This window comes from Athene cunicularia (assembly GCF_003259725.1).
Source record: "Athene cunicularia isolate RWA chromosome 1 unlocalized genomic scaffold, athCun1 chr1_part1, whole genome shotgun sequence".
NCBI lineage: Eukaryota > Metazoa > Chordata > Aves > Strigiformes > Strigidae > Athene > Athene cunicularia.
Genome location: NW_020799091.1, coordinates 67,625,642 through 67,648,297, shown reverse-complemented (window position 1 = coordinate 67,648,297; position 22,656 = coordinate 67,625,642). Strand labels below are relative to the sequence as shown.

Genomic DNA, 22,656 nt, shown 5'->3' with positions numbered 1-22,656 from the left:
TAGGGTCCTGGTGGATAGTATGAGATGGTCTTTCATAGGAAATACAATGAGAATTCTTGACCACATTGTAATGGGAGTTAAATCAATGTGCATATTTTGCAAAAGAAAACATGCCATTTAAAAAAATAACCATATGACTTGTTCTTTGGCAGCTAAAAACCATCTCAGCTGAGTAAGAAGCTAATCAGAAGAAAATTCCTTGTAATACTTTAAAAGTGTTTAGCCAGTTTGACCTAGACCTGGCAGCATTATAAAGTCTTTGTGTCCTGGCCTGGCCTGGCCTGGGAGAGAAGGGAGGAGGTGAGGGGGAATAAAGCCAGCAGCACCCTACACAATTACTGATTAAGGTCATGTTTAGCATTTTGAGCTATTTACGGGACATGTGAAGTAGCAAAATGCCGTTTTATCTTTGTATGTACCTCTCTCTAACCACAAATGTACTTACTATGAGCATATTTCACTTCTCTTGCCTTTTCTCTTTGAAGATAATTCCAATCAGCCTGATGATCTTTTGATTTCCTGAGCGAGGCTACCTCCTGGATCACCATGTTTCTTTCACAAGACACAGTGTTGTGGAAATTCCCTTGTCTTAGATGCACAGCAGAGTTTTCTTCCCCTAAAAGCTCCTATTTTGTCATCAGCAAAGTATTTTTATGCAGTGAGTACAGAGCACTTTTAAGGGGACCTGTGGAAGCAGTTATTTTTGACCTACACAGAAAACTTGCACCTGTATTTCTTAACCCAGTGCTGGATGTACCTACTTGCAAGTGATCCTGAATGCCTTGGAGAGGAAAAAGAGGCTTTTGACATGCAATGAAATTTGGTTACAGATGCTGTGAGTCTGTGTGTTCCTCCAGTTTACGGGCTTGTAAATGCTGAAGGGAGATGTGCTGGCTGCAATAGCTCTAGCTGACCAATTCCTCAGGCCAAGAGCTGTCTCACAGCTAAAGGACCCTGTTTACTTATGAGGGCTGCTGGGGAAAAAGAAAAAACAAATGCTGGAGAAGAGCACAAGAAGTGCTCTGCTGAGTCAGGCCAGCCTCTCACTGAGCCAGGCATTCTGTCTTCAACAGCAGTGAAAGGAGCTGCTGAAAATCTGACTGATACCTCAACAGCTGCCCCAAGCCACTGGGCTGGCTCTCCAGTTGCAGAGGCAGACAGGTAGATTGCTGCTACCTTCTTGCTTCACTTCCCAGCCTCAGTGTGCTCCAGCTTCTAGCAGGATGCTCTGTTGTCACGGGAAAAGGGTGACATTTCTGAGAGATCAAATGGGTGCCCAAGCTGAAGCCACCCTTGCTTTGGTGCTGCAGCTTCATGGACAGCCTCCCAAAGGTGCTGGCTCCAGTTGCACCTCTCATTTCTGTCAGTTCAAGTCAGCTTGGCTCCCATGCCATGGTCGTGTCACTTCCGCGCTGTGCCCACCCTGTAGCCTGCTTATGCAATGTCTCAGGTCTGATTCTGGGCCTGTCTATTGTTATTGCTTCCTCATGCACTCCCTCAAGGCCAAAGAATGGAGCCACAGCAGGCAGGCCCCTAAAAAGAGCCCTCCTGTAGACCAGAGATGCTTCCACACGAAGCATCTCTCCTCTTGCTTGCTCTGACATTACCAAGCTGCAGCACTGGCTGTAGAGACACCTTGTGCTGACAGGCTAATGGGTTTTGTCCTCACTAGCTGGGGTGTTTTAGTGTCGCAAGTTTCAGAACGCAGGGGTGGTAGAACAAAAGTGAGTGATGTCATATAAGCGCTTCTGGAGATCTTGGGGTGCTCGGAGCTCTTAGTGTGCCTTGGGCTTCCCATCTGCCAGTTTGCTTACAATGTCAGCAGGGAGCTATGCGCATTTGCAGCTGCTGGGCCATGGCTAATTCAGACTACGTGTATTTTATTTCCAGCACTCAAGATGTGAAATGTCAGCTCCACTGAAACCCTGGGATCAGGATGACATTCTGGTGTCTGAACCCTGAAGTTTCTTTAGTATTTGTTTTCTTTCCCCCCCTGTAGCAACAAACAAAAACCATGTGAAACCTGCTGAGTTTTGTGTAGCTTGTTTGGCCTGTGTTACTCCAGTGTTTCATGGCATTTTGCCACTGTCTGTAGCACTAGGTGGCAAATGAAGTTGTGCATTTTCAGTGAGATGCTTTTATCATGCTTACTCAGCAAATATTTAGACTTAGGCAGGCTGTTGACTTTCTCTCTTGAGATTGAAAAAGAGGTTTTTCTCTTGGTAATGGTGGGAAAGAAAGTCCCCGGGGTGAAGTAGCAGAACCCAAACACTGTTCTGTAAACCTTGAAAACTGCACAGAGTTTATTTCCATTCAGATACTATAATGCTGAGTTGGTCTGTTGTTATTGCATAACATAATTAACCACATCCTCCCCCAGAAAAAACAATAGAGCTGTCTTTCCTTATTAAGGTGACTTTGGACCCTGGAAAGTATTTAAAAAGTCAGGTTTTCACTTGAAGAAAACAGCATTCTTCACTGGTTCTTGGTTAGCAAACACTCATGCAACATGAAGTTACCAGAGAAATGTCTGCAGAGATCACACTGGTTCAGCCATCCATTGCAGCTGGGGGTATCAGGAGAGTTGTGACACTTTTTTGCTGTTCTTTTGGCATGGTCGCACAGATGCTCATTCCCTGTCCTTACTAGTTTAGACTTTCCTGTTCCCTCTGTCTGCCCACACCTGTCCCAAGGCTGCCCTTTCACCCACACCCACCCCAAGTCTGCCCTTTCTGTTATGCCAGCACAGCTGCCTGTCATGAAACCTGCACAAGAACCAGACCAGCTGAAAAATAACTGCTTTTGTTGTTCCTCTCAGACAGTTATTTCTTAGGCAGATCTCTTTTCTGAACTGTCTGACATCTAGGAACACAAACTTTTTTGTTGTTGTTGTTGTTCTGGCACAGAAGAGGCAGGGAAGGCAAGGATGGATGATTAGGATGGTGTGAGAAGCACTGCTCCTAAAACATAGCCTTGGTAGGTTTAAGCAGCTGTGTGCTGGCCTGTGTTCTTCTGGCTATACCTTTTCCAACACTCAAGTATGGTCCTTTGAGGCCCCCTCTATAGATTGCAGCACCATGCCAGGTAACATCTCTCTTCTCTGATCACATGTTTGGATTTAAGGATTTTTTTCTATGCATTGCATCTGATAGACTTTCAGTTGCCCTGGTTAAGGGGTTGAGCAAAAATGTTGTGTCCCACAGTAAGCAGCATGGTCTGAGACACCAGCTTTTGATAAGGGGTATTTTCTGTAACCAACACAATTTGTCTCATGGGATAAAAAACCCCATAAAAATGGGGGTTTACCCATTCCCTTATATGTTGGATATAATCTTACGCTCTACTTTGCTTAGAAGTCCTTACTACAGAAGTATGAAGCTAGATGGTCTGAATCAGCAGAGCTGTTGTCATGTTTCTGTGACTTGAACTATAAAAGAAATACAAGGATGGAGCTATTCTGCCTAAGTTTGCTACCACTGCTGTTGACAAGCATTCTTTCACATCTTTTTTTCATATATTTTGTTGATGGTTTAATTCCATATTTGGCAAGTTGTGGAAGGAATCATCTTGTCTGAATTGTAGACTCTTCGAAATTCATTGTCTACTTCTTTAGTCTATTACTGCCTGTTCCTTTGTGTCAACAAAGTTTGTCATCATTGTCCATTACATTGCCTCAACAGGCTCCACAGTTGCTTTTTGTCCTTCTGAGAGTTGTCATTTTGCCATGATTTCAGTAACCCCAACCAGCTATTTGTTGGTTCAAGATTTGGTATTTCCACGTTCATCACAGTGAATTTATTCTTTGTCTTTTCAAGCTTTAAAGGACCATCTGAATGGACCCTCTTGGTGAAAACCACCTGGAAACATTTTGCTAGAGGAGGTTCTACTTCTTTTGTCACCACTATTATAGTGTCTTAGTCTTTGGAACATAAATATTTATTTTGTCCTGATGCATATGATACTTTTACTGCTTCGTATTGGGTGTTACATTTTGATCGAAACTTCTGTGTGCTTCTTCCTTCTCATTAATTTGCCCAGAATTTCAGTCATAAGAAGTAATAATTGAGTACAAATGAGCACATTTATTTACAATGAGTTCAGGTGACTTTGGCATATATAAAGAATGAAAAAACCTGTACCTGGAACCTCACAGTCTTCTGTTGGCATGGTGCAGGGAGATGCATAGACTAGACATATATGCAGTTATGAAAATGTATTTGGAACTGAACTTCTTGAGTCAATATGAACTGCTGAATAGTTATGACAAATGCTATTTACAATGTCCTTAAATTCCACCTTTTTACCTATGATGACAGGTGGAATTTTCTTTAACAATGATGTGCAGATGTTATTTAATGGTAGGAATTCCATTCTAGGCTTTCTGTTCTCCAGCTCAAAGGAGCAACAACAGCTACCCAAAAAAAAAAACCAACAAATCAGAATTACTCATTTCCACTTTAGATGAAACATAAGAAATCTTTACTTGCAAATGGAATTTCCGGTAAAGAGTTAGAGGTAAATTTGATGAAAATAAATGGTTACAGGTGGGAAGCTGATTGATTGACTGAAAGGAAACATAAGTGAAAGATATGCCCACTGAAGTATACAATCATCTCAGGGGGTTTTTTGCACATAATCTCATTCCTCTTCATGCTGGCTAGAAGAGGTTACAGTAACATTTGTTACAATACAGAGTCGTGCATTTGAAGGTTTCTTATTCTGAAATGTGAAGACCTTCTTTCCTCATGCTGTTTCTTGAAAATGTAGTTGAGGTGTGTCTATTAGGCTGGGTTGATATGCTAATCCTCTGTTGTGATGAATATGCTGAAAAACACATCATAGTCTTGTTCATTTTCTATTTCTTTTCCTAAGTGTATTTAGTTTCTATCTAGATTTAAAATGTTTACAGAGAATTAATTTTTCATTGATTTAGATTTTTTCATCAGACACATTCTTGTAGTGTAATTCAGTATTTTCTGAAATTTCATAAACTACTCCAGAAAGACAGCACAAACTGAACAGAATATTTTTAATAATAACTCAAGGACTTTACTATCTCCTAGCTATTGTTCAGAGAGTATGTAAGTAGCAATTGCTTTACAGATATGTTTCCTTTATTGGCTTCTCAGCCACAGAGTTGCTGTTCTACTTATGACTACTTTTAAACTGTGTCTTTCCACCCTTTAGCATATGAATTCATAGAAAAAGGGTGCTTTTGCTACTGATATGGAGAGAGATTAAACCAATTTTCTAGTTTTATTTCATATGATAGACTGCCATTTTTGCTGAGCTTTTAAAATGCAAACTTTGTGGCTACCCAAAGGTCAGATCTGACACCTGAGGTTTTGCTGGGGCAGAAAACCAACCTGACAGAAACTTTATGCTGGTTTAACATTTGTGATAGCACCAGGCACAAAGTCTATGGAAAGAGCCCTCCACACAAGCACTCTTATTCAGAAAACTTCTTCTGGTCATCTGCAAAAATTAGTATAAGTTAGTTTGCATGAACATAGTATTGTTTCTGGTATACCCTGCAGAGCTAGAAATGTCAGTGCTTATGGGCAATGTCTTTGACCGAAGTTAGACGCACACACTCCCCAAAGAGAAAGGGATGTGTGGGAGACATCAGCCTGTCAGCCTTGCACAGCCTCTGAGAAACAACTAGGCTTTGATGAAAAACAGGCCTTGGAAGAAAGATAAGAAACTGGTAAGTTGTGCCAAGGTGGCAGGGAAAAACAACAGACAGCTGTAACACTGGACTGTGGAAAAGTACTGAACTGTGAGAAGTTACTGCCGCCTGAACAGCGCATGAACAAGAAGGTGATTGGTTTGCACAGCATGTGTTAGAGTGGTCTTACACTGACATAAGGTTGATAGCTGTGTAATCGCTCATTTGCAATGAAGTAAGAGCTTTAGCAAGAGCATAAGTATGTACTATTGTAATAATAAAGGGTCTTTCCTTCTGCACTTCAATGGAGAGTCTGTGCCTCAATTGCCACAGGGATGGTCTAATCTCTTTAGTGGCAGAAGATGAGGACCTCCAAGACCTTCTGAGGGAACTTCACCCTTACTGTTGACTGTAGAAAAAACTAATAAGGAAATGCTAACTTCCACTCTTAGTCATGATGTAAGCTGGCTATGTCTTCTGAGAATAGGCGCTAACAGCAGAAACAGCTCTGATGATACAAAAAATTTGAATGCATGGTGCACCTCCGCTCAGTTCTTTGTTCTCATACTAGCCTTGTGGTTAGAGCAGTCATCAGAAAACTGGTGATCTCTCTAGCCCTGAAGGAGAACGTGCTCCCTCAACTCCACCTGGGACACTTTCTGCTGCTTCTGACCTACCTGGGCTAATTTGTACCTGGTAGTGCAGTTTTGCATGTTGTAAACAAATGTGAGGGAGCCCAACCCACTTAAGAGGAGTCAGAGCCTTGGAATACAAATTTCTCATTAATATCCACCCACCACGTGGCTAGAGCCAAATTTACTGTTCACTGTTCTCTGTTTCACCCATGATTTATAAACCCCAACACATAGCATACTAGTTTCAGTGGACAGAGTGGACGGTTCTTCCAGTGATGTAAAAGTCTCTGGAGACCTTAGCATCTGGATCTTCTGGTTTCTGAACAAGTGTTCTGACTGAAAGCCTTGTCTGGGCATTGTGGATTGTTCTCAGTCTGAGTTGTAAATTATTTTACTTTGAAGAAAAATCCTTGTCCCTTCCAGAGGATGGGGTTCTGAGTGTGTAGAGTGCCTATCTTAAGCACAGAAGAGAGCTTGAATGAGTTCAGGCAATGCTGGACACCAGATATATGGGATTTTTCCCTGAGGTGTGGGTCAGTCCTGTTTTCTAAACCCCTGTTCAGGCAATATGTAGCTAGAAATGCATGACAGCTGGAGCCTGAGTGATAGAAAAATTGTGGCCATGTCAATGTTGTCTGGGCTTGAATAGCTTTTGGGAGTAGCAAACTGACTCTATCCTTTATACTGCACCAAAACAACCCTTTTCCTGGGTAACGGAAGTCAATACCAGAAAAGAAGTCTCCTGATAGTCTGCAACTTCTTTAAAGAAAACAGTAATTCTTATTACTGTCTGGATGTGCAGTGTCTGGACACAGGCTATAGCACTCATTTGTGCAATTATCCAAACAAACCATGCAGGGTGGCTGGCTCTTGCTCGGGAGTCCAGTGCCTGACTTGGTGGAATCAAGAATACGTGAGGACTTACATGCCATGATTTGTCAGTCTTTGCAGGACAGATATTCACGGAACTCATACAATTTTAATAATTTTTAATCATTTTTATTACTTTTACTTCTGCATTAGGGATGTTTATGTTTAAGAACTCTTGCATTTTCCTTCTTTTAGGCCTTATTGTTTCAAGTACTCTTTTGTAAAGATAAAGGAAGTGGAATATGGTTTATCTTTGACACTAAGTTGTAGTTTCCCCAGCAACGGAGGGGCCAGAAGTGCCCAAAGCAGCTGTTTTTTTACGCATGTTTTTTCTCAGATTCTCCACTTTAATGCAAATGAAGTCTGCAGTTAGATGGTGGCCCTGTCAATCTGTGTAATGTGTCTGCAGTCTAGACCACCTCTGTGGAACAATGTTCGCTTCATATTTCAATGGCAATTTGAACACAAGATAGGTTTTGTTTCCTATTGCACTCACAAAGTGCTGAGTGACCAGCTTTAAAAAAAAAAAAAAAAAAAAAAAGGTGGAGTGATGGTCAGTGAGGCAATGCCTATAATGGAAGAGCATGGCTCCAGAACTATAGCTCATGCTCCTGAGCAGGATGTCCACTGGCCTAATACCTAGCACAGGTGTGTGAACTAGGTAAGATTTCAACAGACCTTAGTGCTGTGGTACTTAGGTGGCTAATAAGAAAAAAACAAAGAAGATACCGTGCCAGAAAGTCTCTTCTTTGACACGTCACTGAAACTCGGATTTGGAACAGGGAACCGTCTCTTGGCATAAAATAATAAGTTTCTTTCCTTAGAAATGCAAAAATTTGCCACCTTACATTTATTCTGAGTCCTCAAAATCCATCGGTTTCATTTGCCCCTCCCAGAGAAGCATTCTTCCATATAACTGCATTTCTCTCTATTTCTGAGCCACAAAGAATGGAAATTTGTTATTGTGAACTGCTTCTTTTCAGCAGATTTTTCTGCTCCAAAGCAAGAACAAAGGGGAGGAAAGGAATGAGACTTTTCAAGAAGCAAAACTTGAGACCTTATGGGAACAGATCTCCAGACTCTGCAGGAATTCCTGGTTTCAGGGAAGGACAATTTCTCTTTTTGCTCTTAGCAGAACCATTAATCACAGTATTTGTGAGATGAAATTAAATAAATGACAAAAAAAAAAAAAAAAAACAAAAAAACACCAACCAAAAAACCAGGAACTTAAACTCAATAAGTTACCTCATTTTTTTAAATTTCTTCTGTTTCCTTATTCCCCAACCCCCATCCCCAGATCTTTATCCTGTTGCTAACCAAAAGCACAAACCATCAAAAACAGGCAAAGGAGAGGATGATGAACCCTGCCAGCGTCAATCATGAGGGATGGACATCCTCAGTTTAAAGTAGCTTTTCCAACAGCATCTTAAATGGTGGTCAGTGTATCTCTCCTTAAATTTGAGTCATGCCTTCAGAACCCAGCTGTGCATCTACTTTTGACAACTTCATGTGGCGATTAGTTTCTGGTTTTATTTATGTGAAAGAACACTGTTCCTCTGCTTTAACTATGTGCCTAATAATGTCCCTATTTCTTTCATCATGAGTCATACTGAAAAATTATTCTGTGTGTAATTTTTCCTAGTGCTGAAAGTCCTCCCTTTTCTCGCTGCAGAGTGCTAGTCAATTTGGTTTATTCTTGTAGCAAAAGCTTTCTGTACCTCTGATATCCTTACTGCTCTTTTTAGTAACTTTTTTCATGCTGTTACATCCTTTTTGTCACTGGTGACCAGAATTACATCCAGTGCTCAAGATAAGGATATGTTGCATCACTGTAACTACATTTCCTGTTTTGTTCTCTGTTCTTTTGCTAAAAACTCCTCACAGTCTGTTTGTCCTCTTGGCAAGCTGCTGTACATGAGACTGTTTTCAGAGAAAATCCAAAATGACCTCAAGATGTCTTTTCTAGGTAGTGAAAGCTGATCTCTTTCTATGTGTTGGTAAGATGATTTCTCTGAGAATAGTGCTTTGTGTAGATCAATGGCTAACAATAACAAATGAAATAAAGCTACAGGACACCTGATCTCATGGGATATCTCATGAAAATTTATCCACTGTCCAAAAGCAATCATTCTGCTACAGAATTGACTGACTGGCCTTTGCATTTAAATTAGTTTCACAGGATCTAGGAAACTTCCAATACTTGGGTCCTGTCCTAGAGCCCAGTCCTGGACTGGTATGTTTGGGAGCCACAGGTAGTGATTAGGGCTGTCAGGCTCTGGTGTTCGAGGCTGTGATGTGGTGAGAGAAGGACAGAGAGATGTACTTGCTCATGTTATACAGTGCAGAGCACTCTTCTCACTGCTAACGTGGGAGGTCTCAGACAAGTTTGCTTCTGCAGGCTGTTAGCTGTAGAGTATAATTCTAGGAACACTTTGGCCTGTGGTCATGACTGAGAACGATAAGGCAGGAGTGCTTGAATCCTGCAGCTCTTCAAGACGCTGAGGCCCTCAGGAGCTGCTAGGAGACTGTGCAAGCTCTCCCGCTGGCTCTGTAAATGAGGTGGAACAGAGATGTTTCTAACCCAAAACTTTTGGATAAAAAACCAGACATGAACTGACCTCCATTTCTGGCTGAATCCATGCTGAGGACTCATATTTCTAGTGTAGGCATTGATTAGCTGTGGGTTAATTTCCTCACAGGGGTTCTGGGGGAACTTGTGCTCCGCTGCCTCAGAGAGCTGCCCCCCAGAAGTCATTTATGGACTCCAAATCCACAGAATAAATGGCTTTAAAAAAAGTTTGCCTAACATGAAGTGACTCCACCATTCAGCACGGAATTCCTGTGTAGTGGGTTGCCCATAGTATACCACTTACATCCTACAGGGGAAGCACATGGGGTAGGGCTTCTCCTGTGTTTTCCCAGCAACTGCTGTTTCTTATTGGCATCTGGCAGGGCAAACTGTTGTACACAGATGTCTCAAATCTGTGAAGCAGCCCTGGAGAAGACCTGCCTGGGTTTGCATCAGGCCATAGTTATATACAGGTTGTTTTCCATGTAGAATCCTACATAATTGAAGAGTTTGACCTGTGCGACAATAGAAAGATGAGCAACCGATACATGTAAGACTGTGTAATGTAGGGCCTAGGCATGGTGACCATGGATGAGAACAAATAGCTCATTTTAGACTGATGGGAAAAGAAGCTTGGTTCTTGGAACAGCTCATCTCTCAAGAAGACTTGCTGGAAATCATGTGGAGAGCTGCAAGAAGGTTTTCCATAAACAGAGGAGTTTTGGTTAGTGAGAGGAGAGAAAAAGGGTTTGTTGAGTCTATATTTTCATGGTGAAAGAAACAAGCCTGAAACCTCCAGTAATAAGTCTTGAAAAGAACTCTGCATGCCATTTGGTATCTCTACAGCTTACAGAGACAGACATCTGTCTATATTCCCAAAATTTCTTGTAGCTGGCCAAACTGGGTACATATAGTTCTACAATATACAGTCCAATTGCTGACATACTCTGTCCTAGTTTCTATGTAACGAGCTGCTGAGACCCAGGGCCAGAGAAGGTTTTCATGCTCATAGCCCTCCCTGCTTTGACAGGTGCTCTAAGGTCTAAGGATTAAGTGCTCTAAGGATTTCTGAACTCTTGCAAGGGGACTCCTTGGGATCTGGACATCTGGATGCTTCAACTATAGAAAAACTAACAATTTTTTATTCTAGAAAAAAATAAGTTGGGTGTCATTTCCTTTTCATAGGAAAAGCTCAGAAGTTCTAGTTTTCATGAGAAGCTTTGTTTTTTCCTCCAAAATATTTTAAACTTCTAGAGAATGCAAACTCCAAGTTGCAGCCAGATCTGATAGTAAATACAATGAGACAATTATCACAAAAAATACTCTTCTAAAAACCAGGTACATAACCTATAGAAAAAATAAGTATTTGTAAAAATAGTGATATTATTAACAAAATTTTTTACAACTAAATCTCTTCTCCCACATGCTGTTACTATGTCATGACCCTCTTTTATCAGTAAGACATTAACTTCCAGTAATTCATATACATCAAGGAACAAACAAGACTGTTTATTAAGAAGTCATTATAAACAATATCCTTTCTCAACAAATTATCTTCAATGACTTTCCAGAAAATCTCAATTCATTTTAGTTGTATAAATTAATAAGAACTGTGTCTTTCAGATCAAAGTTCTATTTTCCAGAACGCCATTTATTTGTTGAAGTTTCTTCCTAAGAAATCACGTAGAAAAAACTCTTTATGCTCAGGGAAGAGGTCAGATAGAAAAAACAACGATGTGCTGAATAATATGCTATTTCCACAGTAATGGGAAACAGAGTGAGTGCTGCACAAGAGGAGGTTAGCTTCCCGTGCACTCTGAGGGGAGGGTTGGTTGTAAGGGCCTGGGACTTCTGGAATTATTCTATGCCGTTGCACCAAGCAATGATCTCTTGGATCTAATGCTCTCTGACTTATAATTTGGAAGACTTCACTCAGGCACATCTTGTCTGCGCCCTGAAGTTATTTAGACACGGGAGGGCTGATTTATTCAGCTTTTCTTTTGTGGATAAACTTTGGATAGGTTTGTTGCCCAAAGATACTTGCCTGCTCAGACTCATTGTCATCTCTGTACTGTAAGGCATCCAAGGGCAGGACCACCTGTGGGTATGGAAGATCCTGGAGACTCAGCAGAGTATTTTTCTTTCCGTAAGAGCAACAGATGTACTGCACTGATACTCTCTCTGTTGGGCTTTGTGATCTCCCCACAGGGATCCTGCTGGCTGCCTGGTGACATTCAGAACAGCTGCTGTTTTCTTCATTCTGGCTCGTTGTATCCTCTGTGGGATGGTGGCACAACTGCTTTCCTTTTGGGGAAGGCATGAAGCAGAGAAATTGAGAACTTCTTTAGAAAGGGAATCTGGTTTTAAGATACAAAAGCTTTGGTGATGACATTAAAATTTTTGTTTGAATATCATCCTTGGTGACAAACATAACTATCATTGTTTGGATGTTTTATAAACTGCTGGTGATCACATAACTTCCCAAGTAACATATTAATGTGCAACCCTAAGGTGAATACATGCCAGCCACATTAAAAAGGGCAGATATAATTCTTGTTACTTTAGCCAGTTACTGCCTTTAAGATACTCTAACCTCCATTTTGCATCCCTGAACTTTAATACACTAGTTGGCAACTATAGTGGAGCTGAAAACCTGATAAGATATTTAATAGCTCTGCCTTGGTTGGGTGAAGGAGAAAGATGAGTATGATGAAAATACCGATGGCTTTGTAACACTCAAATACTTCTTAATCCTTTTTTGTCCACGTGCATGTCCTACCTAACCTACTGTTGTGCAGGACCCTGCCATGTCGGTTGGCCTTAGCGGGCTACCAGAAGCCCACCAAACTGCTCTGTTCTTCCCCTTCCTCAACAGGACAGGGGGAGGAAATACTATGAAAGCTCATGGGCTGAGATAAGCACAGGGAGCTCACCAATTACTGCCAAGGGCAAATCAGACTCAACTTGGGGAAGTTAATTTAATTTATTGCCAATAACAGAATAGAATAGAGTAGAAATAAAACAAAACTAAAACCACCTTCCCTGCACCCCTGACTTCTTCCCAGGCTCAACTTCAGTCCCAACTCTTCCACCTCCTTCCCTGGAGGAGCGCAGGGGGATGGGGAATGGATGTAAGAGTCAGTTCATACCATTTTGTTTCTGCTGCTCCTTCTTCCTCACATTCTTTCCCTGCTGCAGTTTGAGGCCCCTGCCATGGGAGACAGTCCTTCACAAAATTCTCCAATGTCAACTCATCCCACAGGCTTCAGTTCTTCACAAACTGCTCCAGCGTGGGTCTCTTCCATAGGGTGCAGTCCTTCAGGAACAGACTGCTCCAATGTGGGTCCCCCACAGGTCACAGGCCCTGCCAGAAAACCTGCTCCAGCGTGGGCTCCTCTCTGTGGCCTCAGTTGCTGCCAGGAACCCACTCCAGTGTGCGGTCTCCATGGGCTACAGCTTCCTTCAGGGCACATCCACCTGCTCCAGTGTGGGCTGCCCCGGGGCTGCAGGTGGATATTTGCTACACTGTTAGCCTCCACAGGCTGCAGGGACACAGCCTGCCTCACCGTGGGCTTCACCACGGGCTGCAGGAGCATCTGCTACAGTGCCGGTGCCTGGAGCACCTCCTCCCCCTCCTTCTTCACTGACCTTGGTGTCTGCAGAATTTACTTCTCTCACATTGTCTTACTCCTCTCTTACAGTTCTGTACAGCAGTTTTTACCCTTTCTTAAATACATTATCAGAGAGATGCTACCGATGTTGTTGATGGGCTCAGCTTTGGCCAGCAGTGGGTCTGTCTTGGAAGCAGCTGAAACTCTCTCTGTCTCACACTGGGGAGCTCCTGGTGTTTTCTCACAGAAGCCACCCCTGCACCTCTCCAAGTCTTGCCACATAAACCCAATGCACTCTGGTTAGGCATGTACCCCCCCAACATTGTCTTCTTGGGATAACTGTCTCAAACTTCTCAATGAAAGAAACCAGCAGAGCTATTTGGGGACTAGTCCATTCATCTTTATCGCAATGTGGATGGTAATAACACTGCATGATTAATGATAAAGACGAGGGGCAACTGTGCTTGGGCATGAGGAGTCCATCCCCATCAGAGTACTATAACCTTTGAAAAATCTTTTTAATATCTTTTTTGCACAAAGCATGAAATGCCTATCCTAGCCGCAAGTAAGGCACCACAACTTGGAGGAACAGGAAGGCCGCTGAAAGCTCATTAGGGTGGATCCCCACCAGCTAAAAAACGTTAGACCTGCCATGGGTATGGACACACCCAGCAACAGCTTCCCCTGCCATCTGACCACTTGCTAACTCCACCAGTGCTCTCCCTAGGTTGGCCTCAACAAATGTGGATAGCGAAACCTTCCCTGCCAGGTGTCCCCTGCTGTGTGGAATGAGAGTCTGAAAGCAGTGTGCAAAAAATGTACACAGCAATTATTTCCTATTAGACAGCCAGGACTAACATGCTGCTAGACAGCGCTGTTTTTTGGAGCAGAGTGAATCCTGATGTTGCTGTGTTTCTGTTTTCTTATGTCTGCTTTTTTATATCAGGATTTTTTCTTTTTTCTGTGTCACCATTTTTCCTTTTGAATGGTTGAACTCAGAACTCTTATGATCTCAGTAACTTTATTCAGTCTAGGTTTTCCCTTTTTGTATCTAGCATGGCTTTAGCTAGCATAATTTTCACAGCTCAGGTGAAATTTTTCCAGCCCAGCTGAGTTAAGTTCATATAGCCATGCTGCATCAAAACCAGCCATTGAATCACAGACAGCTGTCTCTGGGCCATTGACTCCTAGTGCTGGTAAGGACCTGTGGGGCCAACTACAGCATCTTGATACCAATACCAGATTTTTCTTTACGGTCTATCACCTAGTGGCAGTTCCATTAGATTCCCAGCAAACTCTTCCAGTGCTTCACTAGATTTCCTGTTAAAAGATTTTTCCTGCTATCTTGACTTACTATCCCTGCTTCAATTTAAGCCCATTACTTCTTGAGCTCTGCTTGGAGAAAGGATGATTCTCTTGCTTGCTGAAATGCTATGCATACAAGATGCCAAGGCAGCATGATGCATCTAACTCTTCAAAGAAATTTATTGACATATTTCTGTAAGCACATTTTTCCGTATACTTATCAAATAGGAATATTTTTAGAAGCTGTGCCAAAAGTTACAAAACATTCAACAGTGATTGTAGTTTCTTATGAAAGCTGCAAAATGGCTTTTGCTCAGCTGGCAACTGTCCCCTTCAGGCAGGAGCTGTTTCCCACCTGTGTCATGATCTGGGAACAACCTGGGGATGTAGAACAGACTATAGGATGAAGGACTCTTCTGAGGTATGGAGCTACACAATGAGCATCTCCTATGTAAGTTTCAGTTACCTCTATGATGGAAGAAGTTACTCTGTGTCCGGGCAATGGAAGTTAGCTTGACCTGAATATATTTAATATTTCCCTAGAGTAACCTGACATGTCATGGTGAGAAGACACTCAATCTACCACTGAATGCAGATGGTTACTCCAGACTTTTTGTCGGAGTCTCTAGAGTCAAGAAATAAGAATGGCCTTGATTCTGATGAAACTGTATGAACCTGAGCAGGGAGATTTGTGAGATTTTTCACGGTGAAATTTGAGCTGATCCTGACCCCAACGTTGACTAAAGCACTGTGAGATTTCATTGTTGCAGTTTGGGGTCTTTTATGTTTTCTTCATCACATGGGAAGTGCAACCCTCAGACCAGTTCAAAGAAATGCTATACCAAGTACTGGGGAAAGCATGGGGGTGACGTTGGTGAGATTTTTTCATACTGGCATATAATTGCTACATCTGTGTTAATGTGGGGTTGCTGCATCCTGACAGCAGAGTCCAAGGTATTCATACTTCTGCCAGGGAAAAGTAAGAGTTTGAAATACCATAGTATAAATCTTGTTTAGTTAAAGAAAGAATGAGCAGTTGATTCTCAAAATGGCTTAGGGGTTGTTCTGCTAAGATGTACAAGATGATTTGTCCCCTGGAATTTGACTGATTTGGTACTGAAATTGCCATTTTAGACTGGCTGCTGCACAAGAAGGGGATAGTTTGGACCTTTGATCTAATGGGTCCGGGTTTAGTGCTGATGCTTGGAAGGCTGCTCAACTGAACAGTGCTCCCTAAAAATGTCTTTCTGACATTTGGTGGCCCATAGGGTCTCCTGAATACCTGCTCTTGTTGGTCACCGTACATTGGGTCATGTCCACTGCTGTGGTGACTTCTCCCTCTCCCTCTTGCTCTCCCAGAGTTGCTTCTGGATTTCCTGTGGAACGTCTATGCCCCTCCAACCTTCTTTCCCTCAGAAACTTAATTTAGCTGATGGTGCAGACAGCTGGTTTCTCAGCAGCCTTCTTTAATCAGCTTAGCTTCAGTGAAGCAGTTTCCTTCACTAAAAGCTGTCCCTGATGCTCCAGGGACTTTTAGAGCTATTCTCTGGGAACTGCTGCCTGACTAGACCAGGCAAAGTTGTCACTTGTTTTCAAACAAAATCTGTTTCAAAGCACCCTCTGCCGGCTGACTGTCCCTTCTTTGTTCTCTCCAGGTGTGTGAAAAAGCCAAGAACCAGCCAGCAGATTTGCATGCTATAACTGAATAATTTGTGATTCAGGGAAAAGTTATGCTGTTGATAAAAGGTATCTGATTAATTGGAACTATGAGATGTCATCTCTGATGGGTACTTAAGGTTACTACAGTAATTTGCATGTTCTGCTCTGTTCTGTGGGAGGTGTCTCAAAATGAAGCTTTATATCTTGTTCCTACAGATATGAATTGCACAAGCCAGTTAAAAACGGTTCCCAGTAGTATCTGGTACAAGCTACATCAGAGAAATCAGTGCAAAGGACCAAACCACAGAGAGCAAGACACTTCTCTGCTTTCTGAATTTTCCAGATGGTAGGTCTAATTTTTATATTATCATTTAACCAAAACTAACTGAAGTATTTTATATGAAAGTTTATCTCAGTTCACTTACATGCTTCTTTATCTCAACAACAACAACAACAAAATTTGATTAAAATACTAGATATGCTTCTGTGATAGACAAATATTTTTAGGACCAGCTTGAAGAGTTACCTTATAATGAAGTGTATTTAGAAATTATTTTGTCTTCGGTTTTCTGGCAGATATTTTTACTAATTCTTCAAAGACACAGAAAATATTTACTGTGGAATGGATTTTTCAGTTTAGTCTATTCATTTACTTTCTTGATTCAAAATGTTCTGTAAGAATAATATGTATATCAATTCTAGCATTTCCATACTTTAAATACCTGAATTTTACACTTACAGCTGTAGCTGGTGTAGGTGTTAACCATTGTGAGTGCTGGTTCTGGAATAAATTCAGTATTACTGTTGCTATTTTAATAGCCCATTTTCAGTCAGAATGTGTTTTCTGGTTTGGCAAAAGAATAAAATTAACTTTCAATGAACAATTCTATGTCTTAGTAAACAAAACTCACACAACTACTGTTTCATGGTATGTTTACATTTTAAAGTCTGTTAAGCTTTTTAAAGCAGAAATTGCAGTAACATTTCCAAGTTTTGTTAGTATGCAAGTTATGGTACTGTTATGTTTGTTCACTTATATAAACAGTACTATAATCACTTTGTTGCCAAATACAATTTTGGAAAAAAAAAGTCACAGCTGTCTTTAGAGAAGCAAGGAGTTAAGCCCTATAGACTACTGCTTCTGCAACATAAATAGGGGGTTCCCAGTTCTTTCATCTTCCTTTGATATTGGATCATTAGGGGTTAGGTTTTGACATACTCAGGTAGTTATCCAAAATCTCTGTATTTGGATCTAGTGTTTTTTCAGCATCATACTGAAGTTTTCCTTCACAGAGGTTAGACTCTAAGCTCATAACATGCAGTTATTGTGAGCTACAGAAGGAAAGAGATTTATGGAAAACGTCCCTTTATCTTTTTTTCCACTGAATATTAGCAATCTAAATTTATGGTATTCTGACAGCTGAAAAATATGTTATTCAGGTGTTTTTCAGACAAATGCAATAAAACACATATTCTAAATAAATCTGCAAAAGCAGAAAGAAAACTTATAACCATCTCCAGAAATTGGGGACTTTGTCTCTCAATTCTTTAAGCGACAGGAACGTCTTCCTTTTGACTGTGGGACATGAGGTGTCTTAGTGCCTTTGTCTTATGCCTCATAATACACTTTTTATTTGACCTAAGTATCACAGATGTGTGGATGCTTTCGTTTTGCTTTGGGAGAGTAATGCCACAAGCTGTAAGACACTAGTGGACTAGTCCTTCTCTTGTTATTTGCTGTCTAGAACTGACACCTCTGCTTCTGCTTTTCTTGAGGCAATTTGGCAGTTTGCTGATGACTTTGGAAAATGCAGACAGAATCACATTGTTCTTTTAATTGCATGCGCTCTTTGTATTTTCAGGGAACATTCCTCTTTAATTAAAGCCCCATATATTTCATGTATTCACACACACTAATCCCAAACTCTACTTAAGCTGCCGCCAATCCATAACAAAAATGCAGGGAAAAAAAAATCAATAAAGCTATCCTCAAATTTAGGCAAGGAGAATCTGTCCTTTCAGCACAACTATTTTGCACTTTTTGGTGCAGACTGGTAGCCCAGTATGTGTAAGGTCTCTCAAAGACATACTTTTTCAAGAAACAGAAGACTAAATAAAACAACAGGCAAGTATGATGATAGGCAAATACAGATTTCTTACTCTTGGATCCTTTTGGCCCTTGTTAGAAGAGTTGATGGGGGCAAGTAATTGCCTGTCTCCATTCCCAAAAAAATCTGTAGCTCAAAACCAGAGAAAGCACAAATCCCTGAAACTTTTTGTTAATCACCAGCCTTCCATTTCTAGGTCTGCAATAACACTGGCAATAAGGCACTCACCAATATCTCCAATAGTGGTGTCAGCTGTGACCAGATACAAAAGAGGCACATATAAATAAAATATAAAATGAGGAAGAACCTCATTTCAGACAGTCTCAAAATCTAGTCTATAAAACTGATTTACCTTTAAAAATCAATGGGTTTACTTCTTGTCATCTTACTGAAGTATCTGCCTGCTTAAACAAATATCTCTAAAAGGTAATAGGACAGTTAGTATAACTGCTGGTATACTTCACTGGGGGCAAGTAGGTTCGTGGAAAGAACCAAAAACTTGGAGGGAAAAGGCTTCCAGCAGAGAAGGAATATTCTGAATATTTTTTTGTCTATATAATTACTCAAATAATCTAATTATATTAAATTCTATTTATTATTCAGCTTAGAGTTTTTCGCTTAGCTGATTCTTAGGGTCTGTTTGAAGACTTCACTGCAGAGAGTCAGTTGATATAGATGTATCTAATCTCAGTTGTATGAACTAGCACTGCTGCAGGTAGTGTTATGGGTTATCATGTTAGCTTATGTGTATACACATACATGTATTTTGCATGCAGGAGGCATTCAGCATCTGATGGTACAGTGCTCTGGAAGGCTGCATAAACTCCTTTTGGAGGGATTCACCTTCCCATGCTATGTTGCTAGTTTTGACTATGTATATACCCTGCTGCAGTCCCAGACATGTCAGTCCCTCTCTTGGACAAGTGGGCCATGCCAAATGCATGTGGGTACCAAATAGTTTAAAGGCAGCTTGTAAACTGGCCACCTGGCTGGACAGAAGGACCTTTTAGGAAGAAAAGTTCTCTTCTGCATAAGCCAATGCTCAGTAACAAAGTCACAAGAATATGGAGATGGTGAATTATTGCGAATGATCAGTAATGTCTCTTGTGAGCTACAAGTGAAAACAGTCATTTCTGTGAGAAAAGAACAAGTGAGACAGCCTAACCAAAGCTGATTTGAACCAGTAAGATTAGGTACAGTAACAGGTAATGAACGACAATTAACTAGAATGGGAATCAGTGCAGAGAATGAAGTGGTGCTTTAGGACAGATATATATCATGACAAGGCTCAGTGAAACAAAGTCAAGCAAAATCAGTTCTCAGACACATTAGAGCTACATGGCTGTGTTTTGATTTTACCCAGAGAGACAGAAATTGAACTGGTAGGTATCTCATGGATTGTAGAAATGAGGTGCTCACTGCCATGTGCCAGAGAAACATTCATCACTGGCTCCCGATGTGATGTTCGGGAGATTGAGACACCATGTATTTATCAAATGTTGCTCATATCAGCTGAATAGTGAACTGATTTCCAAGTATCAGGAGATATTTGAGGCATTTTCACCTCCCTTTTCTTTCTCAGGAGCATATGGAGCCATGAGTCCCCATATAATTTTTCAGCTGTGATAGAAGTAGGCCTTAGATGATGGATGAAGTCATCAGAGTTGCTGGCAAATACAAATCTGTGTAGGCCCGGAATTGGATTCAGGCCTCTAATGATTGGGATATGTGAAACTCAGGTCCTCATTCCCACTTGCCAATCTGCTTTGCTCCCTGGTAGTGTCAGAAATGAATTCTAGGAACGAGCCTTCTGCTCTAAAGGATGAACAAGGACAAATGCTTTGCTGCGTTGATGCTGTGAATTTTGTTGTGTGCTGTTTTGCTCTGTATCTGTCATCCCTGAGGGCCTACCCTGTCCCAGGTCACTCCTGAATCCTCTTCTGGACCAGCTCATTCATTCCTTCCAGGACAAAACTCCTGACCTTTGTTGTTCTGAAAAGTCCTTCTAAAAATCTATTAATCTGGTCTAAGATTTCCTTAAAATTAGAGAAGTCAATAGACTGCATGTGCTTGTTGTACATGGTGCTTTTCTCCAGCTGTAATGAAAGCGAGCAGCTCCTCACACACATTGTTTCTAGACACTCCTGGCTGGTCATTTGCTTCTTATAAAAGGCATGGCATCAGCCTTGCTGTGACATTAATGTTGGGATGCTGCTTTTTCGGTCTAAACCTCATGTTTTCTGTGATTTGTGAGTATCCCTGCAAAATACCTACAGTTAAACTCTCACTCTGTTCTCTTCCAACACTAAGTTTTGTTGTTATTTTTAAGAGTTTAAGAATAAGCCTCTGGATGTTATTAAACCTCCTAAAAGAAGAAACTTTCCATATCAATACAAAGCCGATGACATTTCTCAAAGCTCAAAATCCAAGTTTGTTCTGAATTTCAGACTTGGCAGAAAAGTAGGTCTTGATAAGGTCTGTCAATGTTTGTTTAGTCTGGAAATCTTTGGCAGTGAAATAATTCCTTGCATGACGACAGTACTTACCCTGCCTGTACATTTCTTGCATATTTTTCACTAGTCCTCTTGTGCTCACTATCTGCAAGATAAATTATAATTTGTTTCTAACTTGATTTCTCTTGAAAACTTATCTGCCATCTCTAGTACCATGGGGCCTCTTCTTCCTCACACATGGTAGTAGAATCCACCGCTCTGTGATGTGCAGTGAAGGACAGCATTCAAGTGAAGAGTTTATTAATGGTAAGTAGAATGCTTACAGCTGTGTAATATAGCTGGATTGCATGTCTGCTGTCTCCTGAGATATTCCTAGGTTAAGTCAACTTAGTTCATGGACGAATAGCCAGTTTCTCAAATAAAGGGGTTTGCTGGAGAGTGCCTGAGCCACACAGTGAGGTGTGAGTTAAAGCAAGTGCATATCAATTAGACACAAATGAAGACATCAGTGAGGCACAGGATCTGCCCTACTGCTGTTACACAAGTGTAGTACATGTTCCTTTATCTACCTTTCCAATCCATTTCTTCAGTTCCCCTTCAGGTCAGCATTACTGATGGCACTCACCTGGTTTTGTTCTTACTGCTAAACACTTGCCTAGAGAAGATGTCACTGAAACTTCCACTTCCATAGAAAGCCAAAAAGATGTTGTGCATCTAACCTAAATTGGTTGGATGTAAGCTTAATTCAAAGCCAGCATATATGTTTTCAAATCCAGGATCTATCCTTTTCTAGATAGAGGTATAATTTTTCTGCACTTGACTAGTAAGAGAATGCAAATGCGCATTCACCTTCACTAAAAAAAGATCAACCAAGCAAAACAAGGCTTTTGCCTGAGGTCCACCAAGCAAGAGTAATTCCCCTACCCCCATTAAACTAAGTCCTAACAATAGTTTCAATGGAACATCAACTATTTCATTAATTATAGAACAACGAGTATAATCTCAAAGCTGCAAAACCACTGCTACACACACACGCACACTCTGTATAAGAGCAGCTCACATGGTCTAGTTTATCCCTGCATGATACCGTTATCTGTTAGGAGATGTACATCAGCGCCATGGTAATAGCATGACTGATGCAGTCAGAGGATATTCTCAGATATCAATGTTTTTTCTTTTTGGTTTAGAAATATGATGGAGTATGTACATTTAATCTTCCTATCTACCTTCCTCTCGGTTTCCATGACATCTGAAACATGTAAGTCACATTTTAAGAATACTTTCTGATGAGGTTTATTCTGTAGAAATGTGTAGGCTGTTCCCAAATTGGTGATTTTTTTAAAACCTAAAATTAGCTAGTTTACCTCAAGCCACAAACCACAGTTTAAAAACTAGCTTTATGTGTTTTCTCTGTATATTAAAACACACTGAGCACTCTCTACTTCCGTGATATTGTCTAGGTTCTACTTCTGCTTCCTGGAATCTCTGCAAGCAGAATGAAACGGGTCTTTATGAAAGGATTTGAGAGTAGCTGATGATCCAGGCCCCAGCTGGGCAAAATCTCCAAGAGCACATTTAAGTTGCACTGACCAGGGCACATGCATATGCACACTGCTGAACCAGGGATGTAACTGAGCGCTTTGCTCATTAAAAATGCTTTTTAATGTCCTGGTTTTGGGGACGTTAACCCACATGTGCAATGTAACAATAACATTTCCCTGCACATAGGGGAATATTCAAAACAGTAAGCTCTTTCTGATGGATCAGCTCTGCTGGCT

The 22,656-nt window shown here is 41.1% G+C and overlaps 1 long non-coding RNA gene across 2 annotated transcripts; it reads left to right on the top strand.

The window, feature by feature from the left end:
• The first annotated feature begins 16,325 nt into the window (after nucleotides 1-16,325).
• On the top strand, nucleotides 16,326-22,374 carry LOC113485067. 2 transcript variants are annotated; one of them, XR_003399350.1, is made up of 4 exons: nucleotides 16,326-16,445; nucleotides 16,534-16,663; nucleotides 21,089-21,184; nucleotides 22,066-22,374. It is a non-coding gene; the product is annotated as an uncharacterized LOC113485067 (long non-coding RNA). The 2 variants fall into 2 exon arrangements; XR_003399351.1 differs by having other exon boundaries at nucleotides 16,341-16,404.
• The last annotated feature ends 282 nt before the right edge of the window (nucleotides 22,375-22,656 follow it).